The sequence below is a fragment of the Cyprinodon tularosa genome, unplaced genomic scaffold, assembly GCF_016077235.1.
Source record: "Cyprinodon tularosa strain WSP-4 unplaced genomic scaffold, ASM1607723v1 ctg104, whole genome shotgun sequence".
Classification (NCBI taxonomy): domain Eukaryota; kingdom Metazoa; phylum Chordata; class Actinopteri; order Cyprinodontiformes; family Cyprinodontidae; genus Cyprinodon; species Cyprinodon tularosa.
In genome coordinates, this window is record NW_024037827.1 from 194,437 (window position 1) to 221,957 (window position 27,521).

The window sequence follows — 27,521 nt, forward strand, 5'->3', positions numbered from 1 at the left end:
CAAACCAGGGCCAGGTGGCAGCAGTAGGATTCCCACTGACCCGCTGCCCTGTCCAAGGATCTTTGCATTCCTAAAGTAGAGGAAAACTATTTTTATCAACAGATGCTATTTTCTATAGTGTTTCTTTAAAGCTAGAAAAAAGGAATGTTTCATGATTTGGACCGATTGATGAAATTCTACAGAAAAAGACTTTGGAATGGTAACCTGGAGATTACTTTTCAAGCTTACTCAAAGTGTAAATTAACATGAATATAATAAATGAAAGATGTAATTTCCCTACACACACACATACATATATAGGTGTGTGTGTGTGTTTCATTACATTATCCAAACCTGAACATACTTTGTATTTTTTTTTTTTAAGTTGTCCCACACAAGGATCACTTCTATCACAAATATGAGATTTAAAAAGAGTGGCATCTGAGCATCATTTGATGTGATCAAAAGATTATATTTGTATGTTGGTGTTTGAACAGGACTTCTTTTAACTTGTGTGACTTTTACATAGAAATGCAACATGTAGATGGAATTCTGCCTCAACTCTTCCCTCCATCCGCCTGCAGCAGTATTTTTGGCCCCGATGATGAAGTGGTCATTTTATCCACTCCTCTGTCTGCTCCCTGGAACAAAATGACATGTAAAACATATTTCTGTTAAGTCAACAGGCAAAATAACTGTTCTGTATAATTATGCCTGTATTGTTCTTCAAGCGAATTATACTTTAAACCTTATTATACTGTTCTGTAAATAAACTACACGTTATTGAGTATTAAAACAAAACGTTTGCAGTATTAACAGCCCAGTACAGCTGGACTAATGTTATTTCTTCAGCTGCATTAAGCTTTAACAGTTCTAATCCTTTGTAATAAACTGTTTGAGAATAAAATGATCTGATTAGTGAGGGATACGGCTATCAGTACAGTAAGATGTAGGTTAAAATAAAAAATAATGACATTTGTATGAAGGCTTTTAATTGTTGATGAACATCACGTATGAACAGGTTAGCTCTTAGCTTTAGCTTTAGCTGCTCCTACACATCCCGGTGGCTCCGTTACCGTCATGTATTTTAATAGATGTTCATTAAAAAAAACAAAAAAACACACTACTTACATATAAAGGTGTTCTCCGCTCTACTGTCGGCGCTGCTGCTGCTTTCGGTTGTCCGTAACTTGAAGAAAATCCGACTTTCTTTTTCTTCTTCTTCAACTACTAAAAAAAAAAAAAAGAAGCGCGCAAAGCACCTCGGGAAATCTAGTGGGAGGCGAGGCCACTAAGGACGGTAGCGATGCGTCCTCAGAATTCGGGGAAAAGGAGGACGCATTTTAAGGCTGCATTTTAAGCGTCCTCAGAATTTTTGCCAAATGGGACGGCCTCCGCGCAGCGTTGTGACGTCACCGGCCTCAAAATGCGTCCTACCAAGTACGCAGCCTGCGAATTGAGACGCAGCCATACTTTCGATTCCTCTGAGTGCTCCTTGCCATGTTTTTTCTAAAGTTCAGACCCAAATGCAGAAAACCAAACAGGGAGACCAGAGGAAAAGGTTTAACGGGTTTTATTGAAGAGATGATGCAGAGAGAAGTGTTGCTCTGAACACTGCTCAACCAGAACTGAAAAGTGAGGGGAAGGCACAGTGATTAGTTCAGGCTCAGTGGTAAAATAGATTCGTGAACTTGGAAAAGAGGATTTGGTTGCTGACTGTAGTTTCCAGAGAAGTTGTTGAATCTTTGACTCCTGTCTGTGTGCTGTTGTTCCAGTGTTTGTCTGATTCGGTGGAGGGCGGAACAGGGTTTAACCAGAAAGCGGTTGTTTGTAGGTGAACAGAGAAACTGACTGCCACTTAGATTTCCTGCGGTACTTGAACGGGTCGTAATGGAGATGAATCCCTTTCTCAGTGTGAAGCTCAAACGATCTCTTGGGGAAAGTGGATCCAAACCTCCTGTTTGAACCCCAGCTCAGTTTAAAGCTCAGTTGATCCTTCCAGGGAGAGAAGGTCCAAAAAATCCTGTTAGCAGGATGACTTCCTGCCCAGAGGCAAAAGACAAACAATGTTAAAACTCATTTTGGCTAGAGTACCCAAAACTGGCAAACACTCTGGCGTCGAGGTAGTGGCAGTCAGCAGCTTAACGAGGAAACCATCAGCAGGTGTGTGAGAAGGCGGACCAGAGCCAGGCGCCTCCTGGTGGAGGAAGGGAGACAAACACAAACACACAGACAGGAGTCCTGACACTCCTCAAGTAGTTCTTACAGAAAATACACTGATACGCTCCCTCTTTAAAGCAATCCATAGTTATAACAACATACTCTTAAAGGGACGACTCTCAGGCAGAATTTGACATGGCAGACATTCAAAATTATCCCAGCATATGGCCCACCCAGCCAATTAGGCGTCTGCTTACTCATATCTGTCTTTGGAGCAACTGAAGAAAAAGACATGACAAATTATAAAGAAGGACATACAAAAAAGGAATTGCTGGTGTGGTCAAAAGAACAGCGACGGAAAATCTAGTAAGACACGAAGATTTCCAAAACTGTTAACCTAAAAAGAAGCTAATAAGGCCCACTGAAATTAAAAGACATGATTGATCTAGTCTGGACTAGTACGAATGAATCCTTAGGACTGGGATACAAAATAAAAAAAAAGTTAATGGACTGCCATTTTCCAGGGTTTAGGTAAGACAAGACAGAGGCCAGTCATATAGAGATTGGATAGAGAGCAATACCGGCTGCCCTCTCTGTCTATTGATGGATCTCTCTGCCTGTGAGAAGAGATTGGCATGATTTTAAAAGTAACACAGTCAACAGCATGGTGTTCAGGAATAGCTGTCTTCTCAAAACCTGAAAAAGCCACCTTCATTACCTCCTTTGAGAGATATCAATTCAACTGACTCCCTTTTGGCAAAACATCAGCATTGGAACATTTTCAGAGGAGGATGTCTCAGATGCTGGAGGACTTTGAAGGAATGATCTGTCATGCAGATGATATTCTAGTATATAACAGAAACAAACAGGAGCATGCCCTAAGACTGCACCATATGTTGAAGAGGGTTTTACAGGAGACCCTTGTTCCAAGTGAAAAATGTGAATTTGAAAAGAAAGTCAGGTTTATGGCAAAGGTTTGCAAGAAACGTATAAGAGCTCAACCCAAATTAGTTAGGTCAATCTAAACACTGCCACAACCTACCTCTGCGGATAATGTGATACTCTCTATGGCCATAGCCAATTATGAATGCTCAAATTAAGACTATTGTGCACCTAACAGTGAGCTACTTCCTTGGCGAGGGAGGCTATATCCATTCCAAAGGCAGCTACTGATCTGATTAATGATAGGCAGGGACTGGTAACTGAGCGCCCAGCACTGGAGAGTACTCACTGGCTGTTGACCTAATGCCAAATGGTATCAGGGCTGCCCTTAGAGAAAAATAGGCAGATGACTCATGGCAACAAGTCACACACATTTTAGGAAAACTAACTAGCATCGAGAAGAGCTTTGGTTGGCCACAGAAAAGTCAGCTTGACCTTAAAAATAATCCTTTGTGGTCAGACAGATCTGAATTTCCCTTCATGAAAAAAAGGAAGACTTGTCAATCTATTACTGCTAAGAGCAGAAATTTTACAGCACTCACATAATCATCAAGTAAACTGCAAAATGCCAGGCAAGGAGTAGGTTAGATGGTGGAGTGCGAAACATGCCAAAAAACACATAGTACAAAAAAAGAACCACTGTTCCAAATTTAAATTTCAGATTGCCTGTGGCAATCAAAGAAACGTTATATTTTTTAAGATACATTGAGATGGAGATGCTCAAATACATCCTGCTTGTCATGATCTGGCCTGTTTGCTCTCCCTCAATTAGTAATTCCTTTCACCTGTCGTTTTCCCTCCCTGCCTCAATTATAATTTATTCCTCTTACCTGTTTCCTCTTGGCTATCTTCAGTTCAGCCTGAGCATTCAGGGCCAGATCATTAATTGTCTTTCTGTTAGTCTGTCCATTCAGTTTTAGCCTTGGTTCATGTCCTGGATCCTGGCAGCCAGTGGAAAGAGGGTTTTTGTGTTTGTCCCGTCTCCTGATAGTCCATTGTTCCTCCCCCCCAGAGTCGTCTGGGTTTTTGGCTCTATATGTGGGGAGGTTCAGTTTTTATCTCAGTAAGCCTGGCTCCAGGGAGGAGACCAGTTTAAAGTCCTGCATCAAGTTCTGGTTCCACGTCCTGTCTCGGCTACCCTCTTCCACTGAGCCTGCTCAGCTGCACCTGATCCTGTCTGCTCATGCATAACCACCTGGTCATGCTTTCGGACCCTGTCAGACTCTGAACCCTCCTGGGAGCCTGTGGATGCCTGGAAGTCTGGATCCTGCCACCTGTTTCTGTTCCTGCCTGATCTGCATCCTGCCTGTTCTGTCTGTTCCTGTCTGTTCTGGATCCCTGACCAGGATCGGCTTCCAGCATGACCTCTGGGACTGCAGCACTTGGAGACATTCTTGGACTGGACTGTTAAACCAGGTAAGTGGCCAACTCAGAGAGTCATCTTCTGTCAGATGATCGTGGTCACTTACCTGTGTTTCTCCTGCAGAGTGTCTGTGATTGGGCGATGGCCCGCTCCCCATCCTGCTGTTGTCTGCGAGCCACAGCTCCACTTTAGTTTTTGTTTTATTTAATAAACTTTTTGAACTTTCCTACTGACTGTCTCTCCTTGAATACTGGGTCCATCTGTCCTTGGTTCATGACACTGCTAGAGTTACAAAGGCATTTGTAATGTTGTTAAAGAGGTTGTGTCATAGGTGAGTATAAAGGATTTACAAAGCTATGCTTAATAGCAAGTGTGTTTCCATAATTTCCTTCTTTCTTCTCCAGAACATTGCAAAAATAGAAATATCCTGTCCAGGGATGATGCTGTGAAACTAACCTATTCATTTTTTACTTCAAGGCTGGACCATTGTAATTCTTTACTATCAGGAAGTCCACAAACTGTAGTTAAAAGCCTTCAGCTGATCCAAAATGCTGCAGCCAGAGTTGTGATGAAAATTAAAAAGAGAGATCATATCTCTACTGTCGCAACCACTATTGAGCATTTACATGCACAAGTGCACTTTCACAAACAACTACAGGTGCTTGGCTCCAGGTACTTAAGAGATTCACTTCCATACAGAAAGCCCATTTTCTTTTCCTGAGCTACCACAGTATACATGTCAGATTAAACTATACCACTTATACTTCAGCGACAGTATCAAGGTGTTGCTTTATTGTATCTCTTATACCTTGCCCGTTGGTTGTAATGTTATTTTACATCTCTTTGCAGGTGATGAAGCAGACTAAAGATGTTTTATCGTTATCTCCATTTTATCTTCTTTTTCTTTCATCTTTTCTCCTTTTTTCTGTTTTTCCTTTCCTGTTCTACTTACATTGCAGTGTCCATATAACCTGTAATACTCCCTGCATGATTTATAATAAAGCTATTTATATGCATAAATCAAGCGGAACACTTTGGCGATAGCCGTACTGCTCCACTTGTGAAAGCAAATCATGTTGGGCTCTTTTTGGCATCAAGACAATTAGTCCTATTGCCACATCGCCATACAGGATGCTGTTCAAAAAATAAATAATAATAATTCCTTCAGTGCTAAAGGAACAATCTGGCATTAGGTCTAATTAACTGAGTCTAGAACCATTATCCAAGGAGACAACTGAAAAGTGTCCTTATTTTGACAGTAGAGGGCCATAACGTGGCTGGACTGCACTGGATTAGAGAGCCAACAGATGAGGATTTCTTAAGTACCAGAACCAGCAGCACTGGTGCCCCCCCAGGGATGGGTTTTCTACCCAATCCTTCTGTACACACATTCAGTAGACCTGTCTGTGAAAACCCTGAAGTTTGCAGGTAAACCCCACTGTTACACTGATAATAACAAGTCAATGTTTTTACATTTATGTTGAAATGTGAGCACGCCCCCCTCCAGCCACATTATATGACGCAAATTAAAAGCAGATCATGTCAGACTGGAATGATTAAAAGTTTTCATGCCGGTAACCGATAAGCATGTGGCTTCCTGTGTGTGTTTGTGCGTGCGCTGCTGTGCGTGTGTGTGTGAGGACACACTACCTGACCTCTCATGTTTCAGTCAGAGAAGCAAAGCTGAAGACGGCAGACGGACTCAGAGAGAGGAAGACGGGCTGGAAAACAGACTGATAGGTAGCCGCCCTGCCGGGAGTCAGGTGTTTATTGGGATTATAGTGGAATAAACCAAAGAAGGTAAGCTTTGTTATCCTGGATTTCAGATGGCGTCGAGGTGTGAAATGAAACCTGTGTGTGTGCTGCAGCATGGAGAGCTGAGATTACACAGTGGGGTCAAACCTTGATCTGTTGGATGGGTTTTCGATGATTGTGGTTTCTAAAAACAGCTTCTCAACCTCTCCAAGGGGCACTTTCATCTGGAAAACCTTTCTACTGATCGAGATCTTTATGCTCGCAAGCCGTCCTTTGTCTAATGCTGTTTTTTACATCTTCTTAAAACTGAAGACTGAAAGCATCCCTGGAGGTTATGATTTTCTGTTAATCCAGGAACAACCAGTTCTGGTTAAACTGTTCTACTGATGAAAAAAAGAAAAATGAGAACTAGACTCCAGTCTGTGGAAGATGCTGTGATATATTTGCCTAGATGTGGAAAATACAAACACATTAACTGTAAAATTAATGAAAAGAAAACTGCAACACAAACTAACTAGAAGAAATTTCTCTTTGAGCAAACTTAAGCTAAAGATCTAAAGAAGAAAAAACAAAGATAAATGCAGAAATGTCTTTTTTTTTTTTTACCATATTGTTTCCAAAAAAAACAAAATAAACCAGAATAGATTTTAAAGTCGGTGGAAAATGTCTGACCTTCCAAATTGGAGAACAGATTTCACAGAAACTTTTGCCTTATTTGCTTTTTTAATCTAAATTTTTGTTACAGTTTTCTTTAATAAACTAAAGAAAATTAAAATTTTTCAACCAGGAAAGTTAAAATCCTCTTGTACTTCTGTTTCAGTCTTTGCAAAGACGACAGTTTGATATTTACTGAGGTCTTTGTTTAAAATAATTTCAGAGCCTTAACTTTAAAGAGCAGGATGTTCACCAGTTAGGCCTGCTGGGAACACTGGGTGGAACTGAAAATGGTTGGTTTAAAGAAAAGGAAAGATGTTAATACGTTTCATCCACTAAGTGCAGGTTTTTCTTCCGTTCTTTTACTGCTTACTGATGAGAGCGACCGTTTGGGATCCAACCAGCAGCTCTGAAGCGGAGGGCAGAGTCAGATGCTTCTGGTGCCGACACGTGAACCAACATCAGCAGGATGATCTCGTGACAGTGAATTCAAGACTGCAGCACAGATCTAGGCTCAGTAACATTACTGTGCCACATTATCCATCACTAAATAGGAATCAGACTTTTAATAGTTTAAGGAGCAGCTTAATGATGAGCTTCAGGTTCAGTTTTATGCAACATGGTCAAGTCTTAGGTTAGAGTTTAGCATAAACTAGCAGACGGTATTTATAGGCCAGCCGTCTGCGTTCAACCAACCGATCAGAGATCAGATATTAACAACTGCCACCAACAACTGCTGGGGTTTAAATTAGCTCAGAGAGGCAGTGGTCAGGCTAACCGCTAACTGCACAGGGTCACACTGAAAGGTTAACCATCTGCCAGAGGAAACGGCATTTAGCCAGTCAGATTAGCACGGCAGGCTTTACATTTGCACGGTATGTAAGCCTGAAAATGAGCACGCTGGTTCCTCCACAGGAAGGTTTTAATCTGGACGAGTTATCGCGCAGGTCCAGTTGCTGAAGCAGTGTGTGTTGCAGCTGAGCATGATGCAGCTCTGCACAGCATCTGGCGGCATCACACAGGTGAGCACGGATGACAGCAGGTGTTTATCACGTCGCCATGGTTGGTTCAGGCCACACAGTCCAAGAATGGTATTTAAATCCATATTAAATGTCAACTCAAGATGCATTACAAAAGAAAAGGATTTAAACTTAGTTTATATGATTAATAAGAAGGATTGGGTAAACAAAATAACCTTAAACGGGTAAAAGAATGATTATATAGGGTATCCAGTGCTGGTCCTTAACGTCTCTGAATAGGGTGTTTAACACTGGTTGGGCTGAAAATTTCATATTTGCTGTTCTATCTTGGTTATAAGCCTCAGAATAAAATGACAGGTTTTCACAATCTTTAACATAATCAGTGACGAGCAAGAAGCAGATTTATTGTAGTTTACTTCTGCCATCTTTCACGACTCAATGTCCTCATTTGATGAAGTAATAATTCAGGATGAAAGAAGAAACCGGTGAGATAAACTGTTGTTTAATGTTTTTTTTAACCTTTCCAGTAAGCCAACAAATCACCTGGATCTGCAGCACTAAAACACTGAACCAGAGTGCAAGATTAAAAACATATGTCATGCATTGGATTCACTTATCAACAAGAAGATGTATTCTTTCAAATCAACGAAATCCAAACATAAATTTCTCATTTAAAGGACCACTTGGTCTATTTTACATGACACTAGGAACTACAACGAGCCCAAAGACAAACTGAGCCAGAAACAGACAAGAACCTTGATCAAAACTGCGCTTAACGCACATGCAGAACAGTGAGCCGTTTCTTTGGGATTATTTTTCTACCAATTTGATCAGGAAGTAATGAAATGATGAAAATGTTTCAGATCCAGAAATTTCTGCATGTTTCAGCACACAATCCAGGACGGAATCGTGTCTCAGTTCCATGTCGCTACGCAAACAGGCAGATATTCAGCAGGAGTCAGAAGACAGGTCAGGCAAACTGATCAGAAGGGGCATAGGCAGGCTCAGAGGTCGAGAGGCAGAACAGGTCAGGATCAGGTTATCAGAATACAGGAACGCAAGAATAATTCTCACCAATGGTTCCAAAATAAATTGGCATTGATGACTGGTCTGAGGGCTAGTTAAATCAAGACTAATGCAGGTGGATCATATGAGTGAGTTATAAGAACTGGGCGGAGCAAAGCATGTGTGTGAAATGAGTAATCAGACCAGAAATCAGTGCAAAAATCATGACACCCACATGTATTTCTCATTGCTGGTGGTGGTGACAAGAACCTTCATCATAAATTAGAAGACAAGTGACTGAGAACAAGGTTTGCTCTTATTGCTTTGTTAAAAGAGTCATAACTGGTGTTTTTACACCTGCAGTCCTTCTAAAACGGTCTTCAGATTCGTGTTTAATCGCTTTTAGGAAAAGACAAATTAGATAAAACTCATTCAGACAGCTTTTTTCTAGCAAGGATACACACCAGAATTTCAATTGTTCGTATGCGTGTTATGGTGGATGTAGGGTTAGCAACATCACAGTTAGCCATGGTTTGTTTTTTCCTTTGTTTCCGGGTCTGTTACACCATAGGTAGAAAGTTGCTACCTGCCTGCAGGTGACTCCCTGCTGGTTGGAATAGAGGCGGGACTGTTCCTCACAAGCCAAGCTAATGTTCGCAGCGTCTGCTCTGCCGATAATGCAAGCGTAGAAGAAGAAATGTGCTGTTTACCTGTGCAAAGAAAGAAACAACGAAAGAAAAATGTCTGAGGACTTCAGTGTTGAGGAAGAGCATGAGTTCTTTGCCGAGCTGAATGCGCACTTTCGTCTGGTTTGGTCTGCCGCGGTTTCCGTAGACTCGTGAACGCGCTTTCAGGAAATCCTATACACTACTGTTTATGCTCTAAAAACATTCTAAATGACTTCGTTTCGAGTAAATTATGGACGCTACCCACTCAGGACACTTGGAATACATTGGACGAGCAGTATGGAGGAATATTGACACGTTTTTTGTGGACTTTTATGGACCTTTCTGCCTCGGGCGCCATAGACCTCCATTATTTGAATGTCAGCAGACAGCAAGAAGCCTCCCAGATCTCCAGATGCATTTGAGATATCAAAAAAGTACTCCAGAGTGTTGTTCAGCATGGGGGTGAGTAGAAAATGAAGGCTAATCATGTTTTGGGTGTACTATTCCTTTAAGAATACTGGTTGAAAACAAAACGTCAGGTTTAGGTTATTGTTGTATTTTGTATTAAACATACATCTTCCCTCTGTTCAAATGATGAACCTAACCCTTGCAAGTTGCTTGTTAGCTTCTCATTTCTGAGCCTGAACTCTGAACAGTTCTAATTCTTTTGGATAATTTGAAGGTCAGATAAAACTGAAAAAAAACTTCTCTGTTTCTGATTTTAGTTGAGTTTGTACATTTTGATTTTTGTCACTCAAATGTCCCTATTGATCTGTAGTTTCCAGTAACTTTATATAGTTTTCAAGTGTTTTGCTTCCAAAGCTAAACTAAACTGGGGTCCCTTTGAAACACATGTGATTGCAGCACATATGCTTTAGGAGTTAGTAGTTTCTTGGCATCTGAATTGCAATGCAATCCCTTGTGCGAGTCTCTGCGTTACTGCATGTGTGTTTGTGTCCCTGTTTGGCAGCAGCACTGCACCGCGGCTCTTTTTTGTCCGTAGAGATTTCCGAAGGAAACCGGAGAAACAGAAGTGGACTGTCAGAGAGTTTGTCTCTCACAACGACTCAATTAGAGGCAAACACAGCAAAATCCAACACCAGCATGTAAGGCCGACAGTCCTCCTGAGAATACAAGCCTGTCTCCCTTAAACATGCATCTGCTGCGGGGCAATGCAGCTGTTTGACACACGTGGTGTTGGATCAGTTCGGCATAAGGCACAAATACTTAGAATGTTGTTTAGTATGTGTCAGCAGAAGATGGCAGCCATTCGGCTTGAACAGAAGGAGCTGTCTGTGGTTTTATCCTGACCTCATCGACCTTAAGGTCAAAGTCTTGTTGGGAAACACTGATCAGATCACTGCCTCTGATCTACAGTCGGTGTTAATGATAAATAATGAGCTTTTCATTGTAGTCAGGGTAAGAAAAACCTTTTATTATCAGTAGAGCTGGTAGAAATTGGGAAGGTCAAAGAGGAAAAGATGAAAACTCAACAATCCAGCAAAAAAAAAACACAAAAAAAAATAATTTTTATTATCACAGCATGGAAGTAAGGCAATATAGTTAGAATATAACATCAACAAAAATCTGCCTCTGCCTCTGAAATGTTCCCCCGTCCTCTTTAGAAGACGTTATTTAGCGTCATAATGCTTCTCTGTCTTAACTCTAATTTCAAAGGCTTCTTAAATTATTTAGAAAATCTTAAAAACTTATAAACAAAAGAGATGGATGGGTTACATTGATTCATTTACATTTACTGGAATAGATTTTGACAAAAATTTACCTATGAAAAGAAAAGTGTGGTCATATTCAGAATTCAAACTTCTGAAAGTACTTTAGATTAGGAATTTATTACATACAGTTCGATAAATGATCAGTGTTTTTAATTCAGAGTAATTTTCATTTGAATGTGCTTTACTGGAGGCATCCATGTTCATCAAAGAACACACTGGAAAAAATCAAAATCTAGATAAGTATTTTTTTCTTAAAATAAGTGCATTTGCTCTTGGATTGAGAAGGCAAAGGAGCCATTTTGCCAATGGAACAAGACAATTTACACTTAAAATAAGAAAAGACAATTGAAATGTCTTCTTTCAAGTACATATTATCTAATTATCTTATTTTAAAAGTAAAAATACTAATTAAACTGGCAAAAGATCTCATTTACCTACTCAAATTAAGGTTAAATGCACTTCATTTAAGACATTTTTACTTATTTCTACATAATTTTTCCAGTGCACTACTGCCACCTACTGGTTAGTGACGTCACGGTGCGGTATCGGCTGTTGATCAAGTCCCAGTGCTGTATCTGGTGTTTGTCACAACGCGCTATTATCCAAGTCATCTTGAAAACATTCTTCTTCCAAATGTTGGCTACATACATAAGCGTCGTTAGACCTATTTAAGGGTGGCTTCAGTCACCCTTTCTTTGGCATTAGCCACCCTATAATTATTTTGCGATTTTAAAAAATATATTTTTTTTTTCTGTATTTATTTTTTCCTCATATTTTCCCAAAACAAATGCAGTAAAGCACCGAGTAAAAGCCATAAAGAAGACAAGTTAATCTGAACAATCATAGGCGTAACTTCCTTAAGGACTGGTGTGGACATGTCCCCACCAATATTTTGTACACGTATTTTGCTTTCGGTGCTGTGTATATCTGATTAAAACCCCATTCATGCCGCTCCTCAGAAAGAAAATAAAAAAGTTCTCCCCGCTGCTCACCGTCCACAAACCCCGACAAAAAACTCAGAAAAAAGAATCTGTTGCCTCTCGCTTTCTCCCTATCACCCCCCTCCGCCCTCTCCCCATAACATTTGAATTGAAGATATCCGCGGGTCGGGTTCGGTAGTCATCCTAACGGGTTCGGGCGGGTGCGGGTTGGTAAAACTCGACCCATGCAGGTCTCTAAGCTACACTACATTCAGTATCGTTGCCATAGAAACAGACAGCAGCGCCAATATATCAGAATTATACTAAAACACACGCAAATAATTTCCCCCATAAAAAACAGGACTTTCAGTCCATTACAGTTTTCCGTTTTTAGAGGGTTGTTTATTTTGCGTTTATTAAGTGATGACTGTGGTATATTAGCTTTCACTGCTATAAGCTTTCGCAGCAGTGATTGATTAATTCAAACACCTGCTCTACTGATGGTCTATCGGAGTTGGTGTTTAGGTTGAACATAAAGAACACCTTTTATTTGAAGCTTCTTGTAGCTACTGTTTTAATCCCGGCTTTACTTAAAACTTTTTCCTGACCTTGTTATATAGTTGTCATAGTGTTGCCATTCAGATTAAGATTTAGCGTGTTAAGTTGACAACTCATGAGCAAGCTGCTTTTTGCAATCTAGCAGGAAGGTAAGGATAGGATCTTGCAGGTGTGACGTCACTCTGCAGGGGGTCCAAAGATAAAAGATTTAAACAATTTTGGCATTGGAATTTCAGATTTAAGAGAGTTAGAAAGTTCACTTAGTAAAAGTGCAAATAATAAATCTGATTAGCGATTACTTTTAAGCTGGTTGAACATACTGCGACAGACTGGTGACCTGTCCAGGGTGATCCCACCTCTCACCCAGAACGTGGCTGGAGATATGCACCAGCACCTCCTGATCCCACTGAGGGATAAGGTTAAAGAAAATGGATGGTTGAACATAGTCCGCTCTCCCAGATTCTATCAAATCAGTAATGATACCCTCAGGGGCGGATTTAGGAAATTTGGGGCCCTAGGCAAAGACAGGCAGGGGGCCCCCTGAGAAGTAAACCCATAAAACAGACCCATTCTACAGATAGAGAAATGTTAATAGAATAGACATCCATTATTTGTTCTAGGTTTTGTCCCTCTCTTCTTGTCCCTTTTTCCTCTCTATTTATCAGCGTTCTGATGGCATTTTAGACAAAGGATTTTTATCAAAAACATAATTAATGTGCACAAATAAGGATTAGTTGTATTAACCATACATGGAAACAGAGTTTTATGGGGCCCCCAGAACTTGGGGCCCTGGGCAACTGCCTAGTATTGCCTAATGGTAAATCCCCCCTGGATACCCTGCTGGTGGATGTTAATGACAGAAAGACGGAGTTGCTTAATCATATTCTGCTTAAGGTCCCATAAGATCTTGTCCGAGTCCTGGTTTATAAGTAAATTAATTTTAAAAAGTGACCCAAAATTGACTGTCAATAAATGTTCTACAAAATTGATATATTTATTTGATTTGTACTGTCTGTTTAGATTTATGTGATATTTTTTGCACAAAATATATAAGTGAATATTGTAACAGTTATGTTTTCAACTGTAAGCATTAAATTGATAAATGTTATTCGCATTTTTTTGGCTTTATCCTTTCCAACAAAAAAAAAAAAAAGGCGTCGCGCAGGTAGCTCCCTTTCCTTATGAGCCGTCCCCACAAACTTTCAACACAAAGTTACACGCTTGTCTTAGACAACGCCTTAGCAGGTGCACTGAAAAAATCTTCTGGGGGCTGAGCCACCCTTTTCTCTTAAACCTAGAGACGCCCCTGGCTACATATTACGGGTTTTTTCTCTGGTCAGAAGTTCGATGGCAAATCCTCCCTCTTCAAGTTGGCGATCCAACGACCAACCCGTCCGTGGAGGATCAAAGAAAAGGTGAAATGCACGTGGGCATTGTCAGTTTCACTATAGCTCTGGTGAATTTCAATGGTAAAGGGAGAATGCCGCTAGTGTTACCGCACCGTGACGTCACTGCGAGGGAGGGGTTAATATATTTGGGCCGCTCCCAGACTCAGTGATCGAAACGAAAAATATTGTTTTTATTTTTTTACTGATTAACACTAAATTCATTAAATCGCCACAAACATATTAGTTTTAGGTATATATAATGATCCATTGATTATTGCTTGCTGACTGGACTTTTCCCTTAAGAGTAGCTTCACAGAGCTGTCGTTTTTACTTTTATTTATGTGACAATATCACAAAATATCGCCACACTTACCGGTAAGTGAAATATTTGGCTGATCTACAGGGTTGTAAGAAATATTCTTTTTCGTTATATATCACAATATTTAACTAGACAAAATTTGATTGAGTCAAAACACCAATTTATTTTGTATCCTATGGAGATATATTTGTTTCAATATTAGTGAAAGAAAATACTATTTTAAAAGGTTTTGAGAGTAAGTTCAAATGTATCTAAGCTTTTTGCCAGTTTTGTTATCCCCACTTTTTTCCAAATATTTTTCAGATTATAATGGGGAGACTGAGTTCTCTGTATTGCATTTTGTTTAAATCCTGTTAACAGATCTTGCCCTCTAAACTTCTGGATGTTCTGTTCTTCAGAACAATAGAAAAGCTGTGGCTAAAGTCCAAGCAGAGCAGATGGATTTGTAAAGGTCTCCTTTAAAAAAGTGAAAAAAATAAATAAAAGTATATATGAAAAATTATTTTAAAGAATTACATTTAGGAATTTAAATCTGGTTTAAAACCTCCAAACACATAAATTAATCTAAAAAAAACTCTGTTTTGATTAATAACTTTTAAAAAGTTATTTTCGATTCAAATTTTCTGTTTTGAAACAATTTTTTCAATAATATTGGAGAACATTTCTCTCCATATTTAGCAACCTCTGGTATAAAACTATCTGAAACAAAACATTTTTTAAGTCTTACAGATAATGAAACCTATTTGAAGTTGACATTTTGGGACAGATGTACTGATGGAAGAGCCACTTTAGATAAGTTTACCCTTAGTTGTGGACAGAGGAACCAAAATGCCTCCCAGCAATCCCAGACTTTTCCAGTCTGTCCTACAGACTCGTCTCTTCATGCAGATCTTTAACCAACCTCTTCTCCATTTCCTCACACCTTGGCTTCATGGTTCTCATGATCCACCACACGCCTGGAGGATCCACACAACCATCCTGCTTTATAGTTACTCTCACTTGCACAAAACGATGTGATGGGATTCTGGTTTCAGGCTCTCCAGTTGCTTTCATCAGAAACCAACATTGAGCATCAGCAGCATTGGAGCGGTGCAGGAAACTGCAGCTGAAGTTACACTCGTCTGGAGGCTCTGGTGTCGCCTTCTGTGAGAAAACCAGATGGAGAAGGATTAGAGACAGCTTTACCATTAGATCCTTTTTAGAAGTAATGACTCTCACACAGATGAACCACATCTTGTCAGATATTCTAATGGTTCAATCAGTGCATCTGTTTTTTCATCATCATGGTGGAAACAAGGTCATTAGACAGTCTGAACCTGTTAGACCGTCTGAGGGCAGAGGTGTCACTAACAGGAGATCATCTACTGGCTGTATGGTCTACAGTCAGCTCTCTGGTGATTCATTCATTAATATTGACTGAAAAGGATGCGGGAACACGGCCCTGTGGTACTCCAGAGCCAATCCTTTGGTGTCAAATGTGTGCTTGATGTATTTTAGAGATGAAGTAAGTGATCCAAAAGGGTCCCCTGTTCAGGGACACTGTCCTACTTCCCCATTTCTAGTGTTCGGATGAACACTAACGGATAACGGATGAAGTGTTATAGCTTCGAGTGCTGATGAAGATTCTCAGTCATCCAGGTCATAAGCTACGTTTACATGCGCAAAATTTCCCCGATCCGATCCAAACCTTGGTTGATCGGAAATTCAAAATCTCCGTTTACATGGACACTAAATGAAATGATCCGATCATGACGTGTGTATACATGTACCAAGCATTGGATCAGATTAAATCTTTTAAGCATGCGCAGAACTTCCTGCCAAACTTGGCAGTTCTTTCTGCGTCTGGTTTTTGGGAGGCCTGACAAACGATGCGCTCGGAGCGAGCGGAAAGAAAAACGGAGAGAGGAGGAAAAAAGCGCTTGGCAGCGAAATGTCTGAGAGAAAATGTAGAGAATGAGCGATTGAACCGGCGTGGGAGAGCGAGTGGGCTGTGGAGAGGAAGAAGAGGAAGAGGAGGAGGATAAATTCCTGCTTCCTGCAGCTTTAAATGAACTTGAGTGTATAAGTCGGCGTTCCTAGACTCCTCCCGCCATGTTGTTCACAGCGAGAGCGAGAGCGACCGGTGGTTTCCTGTTGTTGACAAGGCGGAAAAACGTCACGCTGACGTCGCACACATGCGCAGTGAAGATTATTTTACTCTTAAGATCCGAATGGGTGTTTACATGGACGCCAATCGGAATGGCAATCGGCAAAAACCACCTCTCTCTTTCGGAATTAAATTTATTTCCGATCGGACCGAATCGGATTAGAATCTTCAGTCTGACATGTTTACATGAAACATTTTTGATCTGATCAGGCCTTCAATCCGATTAGTTGTGTCCATGTAAACGTAGCTACTGTCATTCCAAAAAAGTTAAAAACAATCCACTGGACTTTGTTTCCAAGTTTGAAGATGTTTCGCTTCCCATCAAGGAAGCTTTTTCAATTCAAAATGGCAGAAATTGCATTAAGTTTAAGGCTTTTTAGAGTGGATGAAACAAAGCCTTGTTTTGGCTTAGATACATGCAAATTAAACCTGATGAGTGGCTCCGCCCCTTTGGGGGGTCATTTGGTTTCTTTGTTAGCCTGTAACACCCGAAACCTGTCTATAATTATATAATATATAGTTAAATTTTAAAATGTTATTGTCATTACACTGTCACAAGTACAGAGCTACGAAATGAATGCTCTGCATTTAACCCATCCCCTTGGGGAGCAGTGGGCTGCCATTGTGCGGCGCCCGGGGAGCACTGTGGGGTTAAGGGTCTTGCTCAGGGACCCAGAGTGGCAGTCTGTGGGAGTGGGGGATCAAACTCACAATTTCAGGATTCAAAGCCCTATGCCCTAACTACTAGGCCGCCGCCCCCCCGTGTCTCTGAAAGGAATTGTTGGCCTGGCTGAAGAGGCGAGGTGCTTTGGTTCTCTGTAATGGGTTGGGACTCAGATTTCAGCTCCTTCCCGCTATCATCACGACCCCCTTCCCATTGCAGCGGATCAGAGCTCCTTGCCCCTTCAAACAGCTCAATAATTCCCCATTTAACAACCCCCCTTTCAGAGACATAGACAGATTTTGGGTATTACAGGCTAACAAACAAACAAAATGATCCCCATTCCAAAGGGTCGGACCCGCTCATCAGGTTTAACTTGCATGTTTTTTGTAAGCCAAAACGAGGCTTTGATTTGCTCCACTCTATAAAGTCTTGAACTCAACGCTATTTTCCAGTGGATTGTTTTTTTACTTTTTTGGAAAGTTGCAGCTCCATGAATCTGGGTTTGAATCCGGCCCTGGAGTCTTTTCCTGCCTGGTGTTTGCATCTCCCTCCTATGCATATCTCGCTTTTCTTTGGTCACCGTGTGGGTGCATGTTTATTTACCTTGTGTGTCTGAGTGAAGGACAGGTGAGCTGTGACTGTTGGACATCACCAACCATTGGGTTTCAGTTCAATTTGTGTTAAACAGTTTGATATACGTTAGAAGTTCCTGTAGGAGCTCAGGACTGGACTGTGAAGCAGCTTAATGAGCAGACTTCATGAACAGCCGGCTAATTTCTTCTCTCGATGTATCACCATGGAAAAGAGAAAGCACCATAAGGCTACCAATCAAAACTGGATAAGAAAAAGAAATGTGTGTGTCAGGATTCCTGTCTGTGTGCTTGTGTTTCTGTGTTTGTCTCCCTTCCTCCACCAGGAGGCGCCTGGTTCTGGTCCGCCTCCTCACACACCTGCAGAGGATTACCTCGTTAACGTAGCGCTCTTAAGCTGCTGACTGCCACTACCTCGACGCCAGAGTGTTTGCCAGTTTGGAGAAGTCATCCTGCAAGCTGCAGGTCGGACCTTCTCTCCCTGGAAGGATCATCTGAGCTTCGAAGGATTTAAACAGGAGGTTTGGATCCACTTTCCCCAAGAGATCGTTTGAGCTTCACACTGAGCAAGGGATTAATCTCCACTACGACCAGTTCAAGTACCGCAGGAAATCTGAGTGGCAGTCAGCTTCTCCGTTCACCTACAAACAACCGCATTCTGGGTAAACCCTGTTTCCGCCCTCCACCGAATCAGACAAACACTGGAACTAAAGCACACAGACTGGAGTCAAAGATTCAACAACTTCTCTGGAAATTTCCGGTTGAGGAGTGTTCAGAGCAACACTGGATTCTTCACAATCTCCTAATAAACCTGTTAAACCTTTTCCCTGGTCTCCCTGTTTGGTCTTCTGCATTTGGGTCTGATCTTTAGATAAACCATTACAGTGTGGAGTTTAACTTCCGGGGCATCTGCACAACAACCATCCAAGTTTTTTTTGTTTTTTTTGTCAACTGTTAGTGGGAATTCGAAAGGTTTCTGGGGTTAAACACACTGCAAAAAACATCTAGAAATAAGTATAAAATCTCTTAAATTAAGTGTATTTACCCTTAATTTGAGCAGGTAAATAAGATGATCTGCCAATGGAATGAGTATTTTTACTCCTAAAATAAGATAATTAGATAATATGCACTTAAAATAAGACAAAGCAATTGTTTTTTCTAATTTTAAATGTAAATTGTCTTGTTCCATTGGCAAAGTGTCTCACTTACCTCCTCAATTCAAGAAAAAATGCACTTGATTTGAGCAAAAATGACTAATTTAGACTTCCTTTTTTTGCAGTGCAGCGCCTCCTTTCTGCAGGAGGACTTTGATGGTCCATCATTCATGTCCTGCTCAAATTCAGCAGCTGACTTTAGCGTGAAAATCCAACTGCAAGGCCGGAAATACCGTACGTTTCTGACCCCGTCCAGAAGCATTCTGCAGTCTACAGTTACACATGCTCACATGCAGGAGAGTGTGGCTCCATTAGAAACGGGAAGACTTTTCTCTATCAGTGTGAAGCAACATCCCAGTGAGCTGGAACAGCATGCTGATAACAGCCCAGGGAGCATGTCAGCGTTATCAGTATGTTCCCCTTAGAGCGATGAGTGCGGTTTTCCTTAAGCACTCACGTGTCGACAGACAGAGAAAAGCTTCTGGGCTTTCTTTTCAGGGGGCGGAAACCCTCTCAGATTGTTTCCTCTAAGTGAATGGAAACCACAGGGGTGACTTCATGCCTCTGCTGATGTTTCTGACATCACTGATGACAACCAAGATCATTTCAGAGCCGTTTCACTAAAGGAAAACATGAACCAGTGGTTAGAGACCAAACACTTGGGGTAAGTGTTAGGACCAACTAGAGCCTCTAAACTGTGTCAGTGATCCTGCTAAGTCCTCAGCAGCAGCTGTCCTTACAGGCCTGAAGGCTGATCACAGATAAACCGATGCTGTTTTAGACCAGGGGTTCCCCAACATTTTAGCCTGTGACTTTAAAATGTAATTAAATATGATATAATGATATACTAATTCTAATTACATTCATTTTTAAGTATTTAAATGTTATTTAATGATATTTTTTAGATGATTTTATGGCGCATTTAATTAATTTGTTTTTCATTTGACAATTTATTGCATATTTTGCATATTGTGGGGGATGTTGGTGGCCTAGTGGGTTACAGCAGTGAGCAGTTCGAGCCTCGACTCTGGGTTCCTGAGCAAGACCCTTATCCCCACGCTGCTCCCCAGGTGCCGCACAATGGCAGCCCACTGCTCCCCAGGGGGAGGGGTCAAAATGCAGAGAATACATTTCCATATTGTGGGACAATAAAGGGATTTTCAGACTTTTTTACATTACCTTTTATGTATTGAATTATGTATTAAACAAAAAAAAAATCAATGTTACATTCGCTCATTTTATGGTTCATTTCTTTCTGTCATAAGACATCTAAATTTATGTAACTCATAACACAGTTCGGCCCTCAGTATACCTCAGTGAGAACCATTTTGCCTCCCATAATTGATGTCTAGGACCACCAGGTGGGACCCCTACAATGGGAAGCCCTGCTTTAGACAATCAGCAGACCCTAACAGGTGTTTCTGAACAGTTAATGTATTGAGGCCTGTAGGATTTGGGGTTGGATCATTTACAGAAAGTTAAACTGTTTTAAAGCATAAAAGTAAATTTGTAGATGTTACATCCCCCTCTAGTGGTGATAAGGAGCTGAACACAATGTGCATCTGTGCAGACTGTGAGTCTGCGTGTGGCGCCGCTTATCACCAACAGAGGAGACTTGGTGACCTGTTGGTGAGGGACCACTCTCACTCTGCAAGATGCACTTCTCTCTGATCCCCCCCCACTACCCCACACCCAAACCCCTCACTGTAAGCCATACGTTGAGTTAAAGCACTGGTTGAGAGTCCCAGCAGTGAGGCTCTCGGGTTTCCTTATAGAGATGTTCTCTGATGCACCTAAAATACGTCCATCTACATCTCACCTTCCATGTGCGAGCACTACGGCTGTTTTGGAAAGTGATATTGATGTTCACGACCGTGTGAATTTATCGACGCCTCAGTGAGAACACCAGTAATGAAGATGATCAAAATATCCTAACATTGAAAAAAAGGAAAACTGGCATCGAACTGAAAGCTGTGATGAAGAGAGATAACATAGATTTACATTTTCCTGCTAGGCAGCTTGCTGGTTGCCACGGTAACCACCTCTGCTTCAAAGTTTTCGAATCCTAAACATCCGGCAGTGCGGTTCTTTCTCCAGAATCGGAGGTTTATGGCAGAGTTTTTAGCTTTTATTTTCTTGAGGCATCTTCTGTGTTTGTCCACATCGTCCTGAAGTTTGGTTTGCTGCATGTAAAAGTCTGACCTCCACAGAGAAGCGACTAAAGGTCACGGCTCCCCTGACCCCCGGGGGTTTATTAGTAAAACATGACTCCTTCAGAGAGTTCGCTCCCCCAGGGTGTGGGTCAAATCCAGGGTTCATATCAGGGTTTTTCTGCACGTCTGAAGTTTATTTTGATTTTGTTTAAATCTTTTACTTTCATTAAAGCTTTCAGGAAGTCCTACTGGAGAGCAAGATGAATTAGATTAGTTCAAAACCGCAGTTTAAGCAGCGTGTCAATCCAAAAAAGTTCCAAAACAATCCACTGGACTTTTTTCCCAAGTTTGAAGACGTTTCGCTTCCCATCCAGGAAGCTTTTTCAATTCAAAACGTCAGAAATAGCGTTTAGTTCGAGGCTTTATAGAGTGAATCAAAAACAAAGCCTTGTTTTGGCTTAGAAACATGCAAATTAAACCGGGCGAGTGGGTCTGCCTATTGGGAATGTGCAGTCGTTGGGTTCTTTGTTAGCTTGTAATGTAGCATAAATATAGAAAATATCCCAGGATAATCTTTTGGAAGAGGTATAAGAAAGATATAGCCACACTACAACCAAGGTAGACCTAAGCAGAAACGTCCATCCAGACATCACCCTGTTTTTAACTATAACCTTTATCAGAAAGGAATGTTTTACCCTTAAAAGTAGACAGGGTGTCTGCCTCACAGACTAAAACTGGTAGTTGGTTCCACAGGAGAGGAGCCTGATGACTAAAAGATCTGCCTCCCATTCTACTTTTAGAAATTCTAGGAACGACTAGTAAACCTGCACTGAGAGCAAAGTGCTCTGTTAGGAACATAAGGACATTGGCCCATGGATGATTCAAGTTTACTACTGATATAAAGCTATCATTATGTCATCTATGATAGTAGAGTAGAAACATTTCTCTAGGACTAATGCAGTCCCTTTCAAATTTATCGAATGCCAACAATTAACAGTAATGCTAATGACTGCTTATTGTGTTTTTAGCTTACTGAAAGAAATTAGTTACAGATTTGAACTGATTAGAATAGAAGCATCTTTAACTAAAACTACTAAATGCAGATTTCCTTACAACTTTGTTAAGGTTTGACGTTTCAAAGCTTGACCAAACCTACAGACTGAAACAAAAGAATGAAATCATGAAATCGAAGGATTTTAACGTCAACAAAAAGCTAAAACCACACAGTGTGGCATGGGGAAAACTGGAACTGAAACACTGGCAAAAAAAAATCAGATATGTAAACTGATACGGCACCAAAGCAGAAACCTTGGAATCCAGCAGGGAAACCATGACAAACCGAAAGCCTAGATAGGCTAAGAGACGTGCAGGCTTGAGGCTAAATGGTGGAAATGGACAGAAATATTTAAAACCACGGGGAATTTCTGTCGCAGATCTAAGAGGAATAAAACAACAACTTAGAAATAAAAATATAATAGAGAAAATGCCAAGCAATGAGGCATGGTAATGCATAACTGGCTGAAATAACAACGTGAAAGAAAATTAATCACAATGTTAGTCTTGTAAGGCTGCAGAAAGGTGCACAGTTCTGCACTATTATCTATGATGGTGATGACCATTGCACTATGCAAAGCAGAGAGTAATACATCAACAGCCGATACCGCACCGTTACGCCACAAACCGGTAGGTGGTAGTAGTGTTCTTTAACAAACATGGATGTCTCCAGTTAAAAGAAAGTTACGGTTTTTAACACTTTTAGCCCATTTTCTGTAGTGTCCAGGATGAAATCGAATGATCGACACCAAAAGTTTGACAATTGCTCCTGTCTCTGCTATTTGGCTCATGCAGAATCCCCCCCTGGCTGCTTCAGAATGGCTTCCATAGTGCATGTCCAATAATGTCCTTAAAACAACCTTAAACGTTCTTTTTTTAAAATATGCTACTCACCGGGTCGTCAGCGCTGTTCAATGACGTTCCAAAAAAAGTTTCGTGAAGAAAAAACGTTCCTGTAGTGTTTTATTTAGCATTTTGTAAATCCCATTGAGTTCTGTTGGAATAGTCAATATCCCTCCGCCACCGGAAACGGAAAGGGGGCCTGTTTACGCTTAGTTGTAGTCTTTTCGCAAGGCCCAAGTGTTTCTGCTTCACTCTGTGTACTCCGACGTCGAGGTGCTAACGTCTCTGTTAAACACTTTAAAAAACTCTGAAAATGGAATACGAAAGGTGGATTCTTGAGGAGGACATATTGGACTTTGAGTTTGACGGTAGAGGATACCGTCGCCAACTAGTGGTCTGGAGTGTGCAACGCTTCAGATTCGAACGGGAAGCGGAAGTTTATAAGCGGTTGTGATGTATCGGAAAAAATAGTTCTGGGATTTACAAAATGCTAAATAAAACAAGACAGGAACGGTTTTTCTTCACGAAACTTTTTTTGGAACGTCATTGAACAGCGCTGATGACCCGGTGAGTAGCATATTTAAAAAAAAGAACGTTTAAGGTTGTTTTAAGGACATTATCGGACATGCACTATGGAAGCCATTCTGAAGCAGCCAGGGGGGGATTCTGCATGAGCCAAATAGCAGAGACAGGACCAATCGTCAAAATTTTGGTGTCGATCATTCGATTTCATCCTGGACACTACAGAAAAGGGGCTAAAAGTGTTAAAAAACGGAATTTTCCTTTAAGCACACTCAGATGAAAAGTACTCTTAATCAAAAATACTTATAATTTATTGAACAGTATGTAATAGTTTCATATTTAAAGCCTGTGTTTTATATTTTGGCTGTGACTCCATCCTGGAGAGAAATATCCGCTGTGCTGCTGCCATCAACACCTTTGTTTATAGATGATGGAGATCGGCCTGTTTTCCAGTGAAGTCCTGTTTCTCTGACTGTGACTAACTGGATGTGCTCTCTTCATCCTCTGACATGGGAGCTTGCTCGGAGCTCGTCTGCCTGGCTGTGTGTTTCCTGGACGGGGCCGCTTATTACAGCTTCTTTTTCTATCTCTGCTTCCGTCTCCTTGAACCCCAATGGGCCTCAGCAGATGGCCGCTCACACTGAGCCTGGTTCTAATGGAGGTTTCTTCCTGTTCAAAGGGAGTTTTTCCTCTCCACTGTCGCTACAAGCATGCTTAATGTGAGGGACTGCATTCGAGTCAATGAGTCAATGCAATCAACTGGTTTTCCTTAGATAGAAAACTTAGAATCATTCTGACTGGATGATCTGGTTGAACTGTAAAGTGCCTTGAGATGACATGTTTTGTGAATTAGCGCTATAGAAATAAAATGAATTGAAAGTACTTTCAGAAGTTTGTATTCTGAATGTGTGTCTGAATTTTCCTTTAAGCTCAATATATGTGCCGTATTAACTGGAATTTGCATGCATATAGTTTCCCATCTGTAATGCAGCACTGGTTGTGTTCAAAGTTTCTGACTCATAGTAGCAGAATTCACTCAACACAACACCATGAGGTTTCCTGTAAACCCTTCATCAGAAAGCATGAAACGAAATGCTTCACACATCCGTCAAGCTAAAACATTAAGCTCAGTTTAGTTTGAGTCTTCAGAGGAAGCATCAAAGGATTAATCAGTGAAAAACGATGAGTTCAAACGAGAGCAGGAGAGGAGGGAGGGAGGGAGTGAGTAACGGTAAGGAGGTCAAAGGAGGAGCGGGTTAGCGGCGGATCAGAGGGAGGTGAGGAGGAGCTGAAAGACAGCCATGTAGGAGCACATAAAGGAATGAAGCTGTGTGTACGTGTGCGTGTGTATTGGAATGAGCTGGGTCTTCGTCCTCCCTGTAATTATACACCAGAAAGTAAAACTGATGACTCCCAACAGCTGCTGATGCCATGGTAACAAGAGGGCGGAGTAAAACCTGGAAATGTAGAGGAAACCAGAGACAGGAGGCTGCGTGTGTGAATGTGTGAGATTTATACCGACGGCCTCTGCCACCATGATTACAGCTCTGTTTACCTCAACAGAACACTTTCCGATCAGTAGATCGTCATCAAGAACCCCACAGATCATCGTCTGCTCCACCTAACTGGACCCGTGCATGTGGAGCTCCTCAGCACTTCTTTGAACCTCCTTCATCAGAATATAAACCCTCATGGCACAACTTGTACACTGCAAAAATGGGTCTAAATGAGTCATTTTTGCTTAAATTAAGTACATTTTTCTTGAATTGAGGAGGTAATTGAGAAAATTTGCCAATGGAACAAGACAATTTACATTTAAATAAGAAAAAAAAATTGCTTTGTCTTATTTCAAGTGCACATTGTATAATTCTCTTGTTTTAGGAGTAAAAATACTCATTCCATTGGCAAATCATCTTATTTATCTACTCAAATTAAGGGCAAGTACACTCAATTTAAGATTTTTTTCACTTAATTCTAGATGGTTTTTGCAGTGAGCAGATTTACATACTGGAAAACCATCTAGAAATAGGTAAAAAAAAAAAATCTTAAATTAAGTGTATATACTCCTAATTTGAGTAGGTAAAAGTGATAGTTCGATGAGTATGAGTATTTTTACTCCTAAAATAAGATAATTAGATATTATGCACTTGAAATAAGACAATGCAATTGTTTTTGCTTATTATAAATGTAAATCATGTTATTCCATTGGTAAAGTGTCTTACTTTCAAGAAAATTCAAGAAAAATGCACTTTTTTATGCAAAAATGACTTATTTAGATTTCTATTTTTTGCAGTGCAAACTTCTTCAAGGACCTTTTAGAACCACCTCTATTAGAGCATCATTGAGCATCTTGTGAAATCTCTTAAAACCTCCTCAAATTTTTTGTAGAGCCTCGTCCTGTCAAGGCTCATAATAGAGGACCCAGTTTTCAAAGCAGACAGTTTGATGTCTCAATAAATCATTTATTTAAAGTAACGGATTTGCAGTCTAAGGCAGGAAGCTCTAGAGCAGGGGTTGGCAACCCAAACTGTTCAAAACTGTTCAAAATTGGACCAAAAAAAAACAAATCTTTCTGGAGCCGCAAAAGTGTAAAAGTCTTATAAAAGCCTCATATGGCAACACAGGCTCTAAGTGTATAAGTGCATTTTTAAACAAGCTGAAAAGAGAAACCACATCGACTAGATGTAACTTTTTATCTGCAGTGATAATATGCTGTGACTACTGTTTGAAAAACAACACAAGCATAAACGAAGAAACTGAATGACCCCAAACCCAAAAAAGAATAAAAAATTAAAAAAATGAACAAAAACAGATAATCTGTTCTGGCCTGAACACATTACCTCACAGCTTCGTCCTGTTCTGCATGGACCTGAATTATGCTCTTGCTTTGATGTAATTAAACATCTCTAGATGTATTCCTGTAAAAGCTTCTGTCACATGGATTTGGGCTTTAGCGTCAGACAGTAGACTTCTCGTCACTGTAGTTCTGGACTCATTGAAGACTGGATTACAAATGCATCTTCATGCAAAGTTTTAAAATCTGGTGAAATTTTACCAAATAAGGTGATCAGAAATGGATAAGATGAGAAATTTCCTGACCCAGCGAGGACTTGCTTCAATAGGAGAAAATCTGGTTGAAAAAAACGAATTATCGTATTATATGCCACCAAGTGGTCAAGGTTTGAAATGCTATGTGTTAAAATGACAGAAGGCTTACAGATTTGTCTGTCAAGCTCTTTGACTTAAAGATAACTGAATCTCTTAAACTTCAGTGATCAAATGGATTAACTAATCAAGCAGTCAGGAGATAAGAATCATATGTAATTCAATTCTGTTTATTTCTATAGCACCAATTCACAACACATGTCATCTCAAGGCACTTTACAGTTCAACCAGATCATCCAGTCAAATTGATTCAAAGTTTTCTGTCTAAAGAAACCAGTTGATTGCATCGACTCATTGACTCTTCAGCAATCCCTCACACTAAGCATGCTTGTAGCGACAGTGGAGAGGAAAATCTCCCTTTGAACAGGAAGAAACCTCCAGCAGAACCAGGCTCAGTGTGAGCGGCCATCTGCTGAGGCCCACTGGGGTTCAAGGAGACAGAAGCAGACATAGAAAAAGAAGCATAGATACAAAAGGCAACTGTCAACCAGCTCCACAGGCGGCCCCGTCCAGGAAACACACAGCCAGGCAGACGAGCTCCGAGCCAGCTCCCATGTCAGAGGATGAAGAGAGCACATCCAGTTAGTCACAGTCAGAGAAACAGGACTACACTGGAAAACAGGCCAAGCTCCAACATCTAGAAACAAAGGTGTTGATGGCAGCAGCACAGCTGATATTTCTCTCCAGGATGGAGTCACAGCCAAACAGGAACAGACCAGATGAAGCTACTATGAGAAAAAGCAGAGAGAGCAGAACGTTAGAGATTGAACTAACAGATTCTGCAGAGTGGGAGAATAGAGAGAGAAT

At 40.8% G+C, this 27,521-nt stretch overlaps 1 protein-coding gene across 1 annotated transcript in view; it reads left to right on the forward strand.

The window, feature by feature from the left end:
- The first annotated feature begins 6,118 nt into the window (after positions 1–6,118).
- scn4ab (sodium channel, voltage-gated, type IV, alpha, b) overlaps positions 6,119–27,521 on the forward strand; it is a 53,079-nt gene continuing 31,676 nt past the window's right edge. The window contains exon 1 of the mRNA XM_038282213.1: positions 6,119–6,244. The gene's annotated coding sequence lies outside the window, so the exon portion shown is untranslated. The remainder of the gene's footprint in view (positions 6,245–27,521) is intronic.